Raw genomic sequence first — 11,465 nt, forward strand, 5'->3', positions numbered from 1 at the left:
GTGTTCGACTCAGGCTGCTTACTTGTGGTAAGGGTGGGGAACTTAAATGAATTATATAAAGTTGAGGGTGTTCGACCAAGGTCGCTTACTTGTGGTAAGGGTGGGGAACTTAAACGAATTAATATAAAGTTGAGAGTGTTCCACCTAGGCCGCTTATTTGTGGTAAGGGTGAGGAACTTAAACGAATTAATATAAAGTTGAGGGTGTTTGACCCAGGCCGCTTACTTGTGGTAAGGGTGGGGAACTTAAACGAATGCAAGAAGTAAAGTGAAGAATAGTCTTAAAGTTAGGGACCCTTTGTTTATTCATTGAATCTGGGGTGCCTCGTTAAAACCTCCCCGGCCAAAACCCTACTTAGGGAAAAAAGACCAGGTGAGGAAAAAGAGTAAACCCGGGGTTACAAGTGTTTGGTACAAAGCATGTCTTTAACTAAAGTAAAACTTTAGATGGGATACATTCCATGTGTTAGGTATTTCTTCCCCAGATAGCTTCTCAAGCCAATATGCTCCTCTCCTAGCGTCTTCACGTATTCGGTATGAGTCATCCCAATTTGCAGGAAACTTGCCATCCTTCTTTCTTGCACTGTTGGCCATTCTCCAAACTAAGTCTCCTTTTGCGAATGATCTTAGGCACAAGTTGGCATTATATTTCCTGGCGGCTCTTTGTTTGGCAGCTAAGTTGCGTATTTGAGCTTTTTCTCTTAGCTCGGGTAGGAGGTCATGGTGGATGGCCATGTTTTGATGATTGTGGGCTAAGTCATATAGTTCTCGGCGCAAGGATGGTTCACCAATTTCAACGGGTATCATGGCGTCTATACCGTATACTAGGCTGAACGAAGACTCGTTTGTTGCTGATTGAGGGGTACACCTGTAGGCCCACAACACTTCTACTAGTTCTTCTGGCCATCGGCCTTTGGCGCTGTCCAACCACTTGCGTACTTCTACTAGGATAACCTTGTTTGCCGCCTCGGCCTGTCCGGTTGTTTGTGGGTGTTCAACAGAGCTGGTTGTGTGTTTGATGCCCAGACTGGTGTAGAATTTGGCGAGTTCTTTATCTATAAACTGTCGGCCATTGTCGGTGATGATGGTATGTGGGACACCATATCGACATATAATATCCTTCCAAACAAATTGTTGGACTTGCTGGGTTGTGATTGTGGCTAGTGGTTTGGCCTCTATCCACTTGGTAAAGTAATCGACAACTACTATCAAGAATTTTACTTGGCCTTTATCGGGGGAGAAGGTGCCGAGGATGTCCATCCCCCACTTTGCGAAGGGCCACGGGGATAGTATAGAATGGAGTTGTTCTTGTTTCTGGTGAATGAGGTTGCCATGTTTTTGGCATGGTTTGCATTTTTTGACAAAGTCCTGGCAATCTGCTTCCATAGGCGGCCATAAGTAACCAGCACGAAGGATTCTGGTAATCATTGTGCGTGCACCAGAATGGTAGCCGCATACGCCTTCGCGTAATTCCTTAATGATGTACTGGACTTATTCTGCAATGACGCATTTAATAAGTGGTTGGCCGTATCCGCGTTTGTACAGATCATCACCTATCATGGTATATCTGGCGGCTTTAGCTATCCATGTTCTGTCAGCATTTGGTGGGGGGTTACCGGTTTGAAGATACTGGATGTAATAGGTGGTCCAGTTGTCGGCTTGGGATTGGGTTAGGTTATGGCAAGTATTTGTAATGGAAGGAGCACATAGCGTCTGCTGCAATAGGGATCGGTGGCGGCTTTTCAACTTGGTGCTGGCTAGTTTGGATAAGATGTCGGCTCTGATGTTTTCGGACCTAGGGATATGCTGGATGCGGACTTGGTTGAAGGCAGATTGGATGACTGTTCGGTCCAGATGGTAATATTGTAAGAGGGTGCGGTCCTTGATCTGGAACTCGTCATTTAGATGGCCTACAGTGAGCTTCGAATCGGTTTTGCATGTTAAGGATTTAACGCCAACCTCGCGGGCTAGGGATAGGCTGACGAGGATGGCTTCGTATTCGGCTTGGTTATTGGATGTCTTGAAGGCGAAGTGGAGGGATTTTTCAATGAGGATATCGTTGGGGCCTTCCAACACGATGCCAGCACCTGCACCTTTTGATTTGAGGAACCATCCACGTAAAGCGTGCACTGGTCTTCTGTGGGTGTTTGTTGGAGGTCGTTGACAAAGTCTAGGAGGCATTAAGCTTTGATGGGGCCATGAGGTTCGTAACGGATGTTGAATTCGGACAACTCAACGGCCCAGGACGACATCCGTCCTGCCCAGTCTGGTTTCTGCAATATCTTCTGAATTGGGTAATCAGTTTTGACGATGATGCTATGATTTTGGAAGTATGGGCCCTGGGCGTAGGCGGCGGGCTGCGTGTACCAAGGATAGGGCCAACTTTTCCACCATTTGGTATCTGGTTTCTAGGTCTTACAGGGTTCTGCTAATGAAGTAAATAGGATGTTGCGTGCTGACGGTGTGATCTATAGTTGTGATATAAACCAGCAGGGGCTGATGAGTATCCGGTTTGTGGAGGATAGGTGGTGAGGTGAGGGTGGTTTTCAGCTTTTGGAAAATTTGTTCACAATCGTCATTCCATGTGAACCTGGCGGATTTTTTGAGGAGCTGTATGATGGGTTGGGTTTGTTCAGCTAATTTCGGCAAGAAATGGGAAATGACTGTTAGGAGGCCTATAAGGCGTTGGACTTCTTTGACGTTGGTGGGGCTTCATATTTCAATGATCGCATTGCATTTTTCAGGGTTGGCCTCTATGTCACGCTGGGTTAGCATGAATCCGAGGAATTTACCGCGGTCGACGCCAACACGCATATTTCGGGGTTGAGGCGAAAGTTGTACTGTCGTAATGTAGAGAAGATGGTTGAGAGGTCCTGAGCATGCTGGTGATGGCTCAGAGATTTGACAACCATGTCATCGATATATACTTCAATGCATTTGCCCATCAAATGACTTAAGACTTTGTCCATCAATCATTTGTAGGTCGCTCTAGCATTTTTTTAGGCCAAATGGCATGAATATATAAAAGTAATTGGCGTCGTCTGTGATGAAAGCGGTTTTGTTCATGTCGAATGCGGCCATGGGAATTTGATTGTATCCAGAGTATGCATCAAGAAAGGTGAGGACCTTGTTCCGAACTGCGCCGTCAACAAGTCGGTCAATATTGGGTAAGGGGTAGGCATCTCGACGACATGCTTTATTAAGATCCTTGTAGTCGACACACATCCGCCATTCGCCGTTGGCTTTCTTAACCAGGACTACGTTAGAAAGCCAAGTGGTGTAGTGAGCTTCTTTAATGAACCCTGCGCTCAGTAATTTATCAGCATCAGCTTTGGCCGCTAGGCGTCGCTCCTCGCCGAGTTTGCATTTTTTCTAGGAGATATACCGGCTTCTTTATAGATGGATAACTTGTGGGACGCTACTTGGGGTTCCAGTCCAGGTAAGTCGGTAGCTGACCAAGCAAAGAGGCCTGTGTTGCCGACTAGAACAAGTGTGATGATGGCATGCTCTTCAGATTCCAATTCGGTGCCAAGTTTGATGGAGTGGCCATTTGGGAGCTCTAGGGGGGTGGTCTTTTCAACAGGTTCGAGGCGCACATCTTGGCCCACTCTGGGGTCTAGATCGTCACCCGACAGAGCGATCCAAGAGCCAGGTGGCCGCTCGATGTGATTGGCTTTTTGGGATGGGAGTTATGGGTGTAGGCTGGCAATGTAGCATTCGCGTGCAAGGCGTTGGTCGCAATGGATGGTGAGCATGTCGCCAGATGGGGAGGGAAACTTCATGGCCAGATGAGGGGTGGCGACGATAGCGCCAAGGGTGTTGAGCGAGGGGCATCCAAGGAGGACATTATAAGATGTGGGTGCGTCAACGATGAGGAAGCGGATAGGAATGGTCTTGGTTTGGGCTCCATCACGGAAGACGGTGTCGAAGTCAATGTAGCCGCGGGTGGAAACTTGTTCTCCAGAAAAGCTATAAATTGGTTCATCGTATGAGACCATCGCTGTGTCTAGGAGTTGAAGTTTCTGGTATGTTGCTCAGTAGAGGATGTCGACGGAATTGCCTTGGTTGACGAGGACCTTTCTAACTGCGTAGTTTTTTATTTCAACAGTGATGACCATAGGGTCGTCTTGTTGGTGGTCGAGGCCGTGGAAGTCGTCGTCCGTGAAGGTGATGGGAGCATGTGGCGTCTGTGATGGGAATGGGTAATGTGGTTGATGGATTGGATATGGCGGAGGTGTTTCTTTCTGGCAGAAGAGGTAGATCCTCCACTAGTGAAACCACCGGAGATGGTTTTGATAGTGTCGTGTAGGGGAGGGTCAGGGAGGGTAACATCGGTACGAGCCGGTTGGGGGTCTTGGTTGGTGGATTGGTTGAGGCGTTTATCGCGACGAGAGTCATGGGGAGGGCGTCTGTGGTCGGGACAAGGAAGATTGCGGGATCGAGAGGAGTGATCCTCTCTGCGGATAAAGCGGCGAAAGTGGCCAGCACGCACCATCTCTTCGATTTTATCCTGGAGTGCTTTACACTCCTCTGTAGTATGGCCATGGTTGCAGTGATAGCGGCAATATTAGGTCATGTGGGCGTTGTAGGGAGCGGTCACCTTGCGTGGCGGTGGGATGAGGTCGGCCTGTAAGGCCGCATCAAGGAGGTGGGATCTGGGGACATTGAGGGGAGCGTATCTGGTGAAGCGGGGTTGTCGTGGTTCTCGTGGCCTCGGATGAGGACGGGAGGGTTGTGGGGTGGGGTTGGCAGTGGTGGGTGCGTAATCATTGCAGAATTTAGTATGGAGGGTTTGCATTTCCTCCATGTGAACGTAGTCGGCGTCACGCAACTTCAACTCGTGCATAGAGGCAGGTGGATGAAGGTACACGTTGTTGGCGAAGGGGCCAAGTTGAAAGGTGAAGGCCATGCACTGGAGAATCATTTCTTGGTTGAGGTGTGGGGTGCGAAGGGCGGCCTTGCTGAAGCGATCGATGAATGCCCGGAGCGTCTCACCTTGTTCTTGCCTAACGCTGACGAGGGAGATTGTAGTAGTTTGGTGTGGGTGGCTACCAGCAAAATGAGTTGTAAACATGTGTGAGAGGGTGTCGATGTAAGACCCGGGATAATTAATTAATTAATTAATAAATGCGGGTAGAAGGTGTCTTTATGATATTTATTGTTGTTTAATGTGACGTGGAAAAGTGCTAGCTCAAATGGTTTAGAGTACTTTGATTGTGTGAGAGGACTTGGGTTCGAGTCCTATGAATGTCAATTATGAAGGGCGGCCTTGCTGAAGCGATCGATGAATGCCCGGAGCGTCTCACCTTGTTCTTGCCTAACGCTGACGAGGGAGATTGTAGTAGTTTGGTGTGGGTGGCTACCAGCAAAATGAGTTGTAAACATGTGTGAGAGGGTGTCGATGTAAGACCTGGGAAAATTAATTAATTAATTAATAAATGCGGGTAGAAGGTGTCTTTATGATATTTATTGTTGTTTAATGTGACGTGGAAAAGTGCTAGCTCAAATGGTTTAGAGTACTTTGATTGTGTGAGAGGACTTGGGTTCGAGTCCTATGAATGTCAATTATGTGTTGTTATTTTATTATTGCCTTTTAATAATATGTATGAGTATGGGATTGATGATGTAAACTGTTTTGATTGGAGGGTATCATTAAATGTGAATTGGCATAATGGTTGTGCTTTGGCCTTATGAGTGGAAGGTCATGGGTTCAAACCTTGGTGGGTAAAGCATAAGCTTTATTTTTGCTAATTATTTGTTGTGGCATGAATGTGAAGAGGTAAAGAAAACCTAGGAGGTGCTGAAAAATCACTCACTAAGGGACTTGAATAGCCAATAAGCCCACACTAAAGCCAATCCCATTTTATTTTTAAAACCCATTTTAAAGGCACTTATAAAAGCCACAATTTGGGTAAAAGGAAGGGTTTTTGGGCATTGTGGGGAACTGCTATAGAGAGAAGCACGAATTTGAGAGTGAGTGGAGTTTGAGTGTGCAAGGGCTGGACCAAGCGGGGATTGCGAATCAAGGCTTCTACTTTTTCGATTTTGATCAATAATTCCAGGTTAGGGGTGCTGAAATTAAGTGTATATGAATTTTGCATGTGTTCCCGAGTTTCTATTGTCAATTGAATACTCTGTGGTATGAATTGATGTCATATGCGTGTTAAGATTGAGAATTTGATACACTTGATGTTGTTGTCAAGTCCTTTATGTTTAGCAAGTGTTGGATGGGGGTTTTGGGGTATTGTGTGGTTCCTTTGGGTAATTTTCGAGTTGAGGTATCTCCAATGGGTACAAAGCATGTTATATGAGTTTAGTGTTGAATTAGAGTGAATGGGAATGTTATACATTGTTTTGGAATGCTGGTATTGTGTTTTGGTATGTTTGTGCAATATTAGAGTCAACTGTGCGCGTGATCAGACTCGAAACCCTACAAGTCTCACCCAAGTGGGTCCATCTCGCCTAAGCGAGAGTTGCAGAGTCGCACATTGAGTTCTGGTTCGTGATTCACGTCTAGGCGACCAAAGAGAGGTTTGAGCGACATGGTCTCTTGCTCAGGCGAGAGGCACTCGCCTAAGCGAGGTCGCGAGGAGAACCTGGAGGTTTGAGCGCGATATCTCGCCCAGGCGCGAGGCTGTGGAATTTTGAGCGACTGACATTCTCGCCTAGGCGAGAGTGGTTCGCCTAAGCGAGTTCTCAAAGTGTGTTCATGTTTGTTCTGTCGAATGCTCGTATAAGCGAGGTTTGTTTGTTGTTTGGGCGAATGTGTGACTCGCCCAGGCGAGAGGATCTCGCCTAAGCGACATGACGTCTTGATGTTGAGAAATTCCAGGTTGGTGTGTGCTTGTGTGTGAGGTTTTGGTTGTTTATTCCTAAATATAGGTTGTGTATGCATGTGGTGTGGTGTTTGGGCTTGAAGGACTAAATCCATTAGGGGTCTGGGATGTGCTCGGTGGTTGGACACATGATGGGCATGGAACTGGTTGAGTTCCCGTCGGCTACTAATGGGCGAGGAGTCCTTAGTATGGTGATTGCATGTGTCGGGCGCACGATGGGCAAGGAACTGTGATGTTCTCGTCAACTACTATTAGGCGAGGAGTCCATAGTATGGTGATTGCGTGCGTGCCAGGGTCCAAGTGTGAGACTTGGATGTTTTACTACAGACGAGGAGTCTGTAGGGTAGGACTATGAGCGGGATAGGCTCATAGGGTTGGACCACGAATGAGTTATTTTCGTGGGAGCACAGGGAAGTCCCAAGACTCAGTTCATCCATATAACTCATGAAGGACTATGAGGTCATGGTTTGGGTGATTTGGAAATTATGAATTTAATTATGTTATTTTGGGGTTCGGAAACATATTTCTATTCATGTTTCGTTTATGTATGTTGTGCATAGCTCACCATTTCTGTGTGTGTGTGGTGATGATCGAATAACTTGTTATCCGGGAGCAGATGATGTGACAGGTGGGCCAGGAGATGCATAGACTCGGAGCAAGGGCTAGCTTGGTAATTTTGTATATATATATATATGTGTAATATTTTAGTTTTGAGACAATTATGTAATCAATTTCAGGAGCCATTGACTTTTATTTCACTTTTATAAGTATGGACTCCTGGTTTATGACAGTGATATGAAAGTTTTAAATTTCCCGTGTTGTGGGAAATGGTTTTATTAAATGCGTTTTTTATTTTATCTTGGATTTTATGTATTAAATTTTTGTCATATTCCTTAGGGATGTTGGTACCAGCTTCAGTCCTGCTTCACTGAATTCTTCTTCTTTTTCTGAAGTTATTAATCATTTTTATGTTCAACAAAACCAAAGTCATGGTAATTTCTATTATTAACAAAATTAATTTGATTACTTTAATTACTTTAATTGTTACAAATTCATCTTCCTAATATTCATTTCAATATATGTTGACGGTGTACAATTCTGTCAGCCTTCTCGGGAGCATGTTATTAGATCTATTTCAAAGATATTGGATTTTGACAATAATTCTGATAAAGATGAAAATGATGGTAATCAATAATCGTTCATTTTAAAGAATAAATACTTATTGTTTCTGTATGTAAAATTGGTTCTTTGTCTTCTTTCAGATTACATAATTGGACATTTCTCCTCTGATTTGTATTCAAAAGCTGAAATTCAAGGTACAACAATACTTTTTAGTCTTTTTATATTACTAATGAAGGATTGAACCCAACCAAGGATGGAGGCACATGCTTAAGAAGACTAAGCATGTTTAGAAAGGAAGTTCACTAATTCTTTATCCCTTTCATTTGTGTTTGTTATTTTTTATTCCTTAAGTTGACTTAGTTGAATTAACTTTAGTTGACTTCTTGACCTTTGACTAGGTTTCACATGTTGGCTATAGTTGATGAAGGATTATCTTGTTCCTTTTTAAGATTATTGAATATGGTGTGAGTTGATTAAGAAAGTTAAGTGAAATCCCCACTGAACATTAAGATAGCAAGCTATCTAAATGTGAAAGTTCCTTTTACAAAGCTCAAGAGAAGAAGACGATTGATTGATCCAAAACAAAAACGAAATGGAAAGCACATAAACCATAGAAAACCAAGAACAATTAAAGGAAGAAGAAAACATAAAATGGAAAGGAAAGGATTGGTAAAAATGTGAGAAGCACGCCACTACAAGGCTAGGCTACAAGCCATGGCAACCTTGAAGATAAGTGGATGTGTGCCACCACTTGCTATGCAAGATAAGGCTTAAAAGTATTCACTCCCAAGGGAGGAAACTCTCACAAATGCTTGAGACACAAGAGTGTTTTTACTTGAAAATTTTCAACCCTTTTACATGTCTAAGAGCACCCCTTATATAGAAAAGTTTAGGCGCCTCTAAGAAAATAAAATATACCTAAGGATGTCTCTACAAAAACCTAACCCTAGCTTCTAGAAACTAGATCAAATAAGGTTACAAAAATGAGAGACAAAAGAGCCAACTATGGTGTGTGGAAGGCTAATTTCGTTCTAGCACAAAAGGAGACAAAGAATATGTCTCATATGTCTCCAAAAAGTGGCCAAAGTGTGCTAAAAACAAAGGAGACCAAAGGTACATAGGTACACTTGTTTTATGCCTTTTACTTTATGCTTTATGCCTGTTATTTACTCTCTCCTCCACATCATTTATGCTCCCCAATCACAATGTGCCTCCTAGCATTGCTTTCTTAATCCTAATTAACCTACAAAGAAAATTAACATAGATTAGCATGTTGGCTTACGTCAAGTCAATTATAGTCAACATGTGAAACCTAGTCAAAGGTCAACAAGTCAACTAAAGTTAATTCAAGTAAGTCAAGTTAGGGAATCAAAAATAACAAACACAAATGAAAGGGATGAAGGATTAGTGAACTTCCTTTCTAAACATGCTTAGTCTTCTTAATCATGTGCCTCCATCCTTGGTTGGGGTCAATCCTTCATCAATTACTATATTGTACATATAAATATAAATGTTCTTTAAGTAATGACATATTGTTGTTTATGTACTTAGCAAATGTTGATGTTGGGGAGTGTTCAAATGAGTGTCCCTATTGTCAAGCTCAATTATGGTACGAAGAAAGATTTGATAAATGCAAAAGATTAAAACAAGTTGATTTCTCTCTTTGTTGTCAAAAGGGAAAAGTCCAACTTCCATTGTTGAAGAAACCTGCACAATTGCTTTAAAAGTTGTTGAAAGGTAAAGATACTACAAGCCAACATTTCTTACACTACATAAGAAGTTACAACGTGTTCTCATTTGTATCCATTGGTGCTAAGATCCATTCGTCAATCAATGATGGATCTGGTCCTCCTCAATTTATTCTTTGTGGTCAAAATTACCATCGCATTGGAAGTTTATTGCACGAAAAAGGATCAAATCCAAAATTTGCACAACTATATATTTATGACACAGAAAATGAAACAACAAATAAAGTTAGTCATTTTGGGTATGTGTACATACTTTATTTATGTTTTACCGATCATTGCGTATATAATTGACTAATTTCTAATTTTACAAGTCTGATACACAACAATCCATATTTGATAAATCATTGATCGAAGAGTTGAAAAACATGATTGACAAATACAATGTTCTTGCTCAAACATTTAGAAGAGTAAGAGATTTTGTACATGATGATGAACAATCAGATTTTGGATTGAGGTTATTTAGACATCGCTTTAAGGATCCTAGAGTATACAATACACCAATAGTAGATGAAGTCGCAACAATGATAATTGGTGATTTAAGCACCTTAGATGTAGGAAGGGACATCATTGTCAAGAAAGAGTCTGGTCAGTTGACAAGACTACATGAAACACACACATGTTTCATTCCTCTGCAATATCCTTTGATTTTCCTATATAGAGAGGATGGTTATCAAGAGGATATTCCAATTAGAGATTGTCACAAATATGGACAAAGTAGAAAGAGAATTCACAATTTTTTACGAGAATTCATTGCTTTCAGAATACAAATAGAAAGGTTGAATTTGGTAACGTTGTAAATTCATGTAGATTGTTTCAACAATTTTTAGTGGATATATACACTATGATTGAAGCCCAAAGGTTGTCTTTTATACGAAATAATCAAAAACTCATTCGTTCCGATATTCTGAATGGGTTACAAGAAGCTGTTAACAAAGGTGAAATTGATCCTTCTTCCATTGGTAAGCGTATTGATTTGCCAGCTTCATTTATAGGTGTTATGAGATACATGTTCAATAATTGCCAAGATGATGGCTTCTTCTTGTCTCCAATGAAGCTTGCATGAAGAATGAAGGCTCCATGGATGGTGTTGGATGCGGAATCATGAAGGAAAGAAGCTTAAGGTGTTTGGTTTGGTGTAGGTGAAAGGATTCTTAAGAGAGGTAAGGCCAACTGCTAAGGAAGAAGACTAGAGTAAACTAGAGAAGAGTTTACTCTAAGGTGAGCTCAAAAGAAATTTGTGCACAAATTTGGGCAGAAATTCATTACTCAATTTCAAGCTGAAAATACATCTCCTAAGCCTTCTATTTATAGGCTAAAATGAGACCAAGGAGTCTCCAAAAAGTGGAGGAAAAAAGGAGTCTAGAAAGTTGAATTTTGGAGCCAAAAAGGAGCATGTGAGAGGTGTGACTTGCCACCTAAGCAAGTCACACTTGTCTTGCCATGGGAAGCTAACTCTCAACCTTGGAGAGCAAGTTTGAGAAGCTTCTAGGCTTTTCTAGAGTAGACACACTACTCTTGGCCCATTTGGCCCAATTCCCCTTTTTGGTCCAAAATTACTTCTAAAGCCCAATTTCCTCTAAGGCCCAATACATGGCCCAAAGAAAACCTTATTCTACTGGGCCCAAAATACAAAGCCCAAAATAAAATCCTATCTAGTATTTACAAGCAAAATGTCCTAGGCTAGGTCTTCACATCTTCCTTGGCCCGTGTGAAGTTCATCTTGGGCCTTGCATGCGCATTTAAGGCCCATTCCTCTTGTA

The sequence above is a fragment of the Vigna unguiculata genome, chromosome 2, assembly GCF_004118075.2.
Source record: "Vigna unguiculata cultivar IT97K-499-35 chromosome 2, ASM411807v1, whole genome shotgun sequence".
Taxonomy (NCBI): domain Eukaryota; kingdom Viridiplantae; phylum Streptophyta; class Magnoliopsida; order Fabales; family Fabaceae; genus Vigna; species Vigna unguiculata.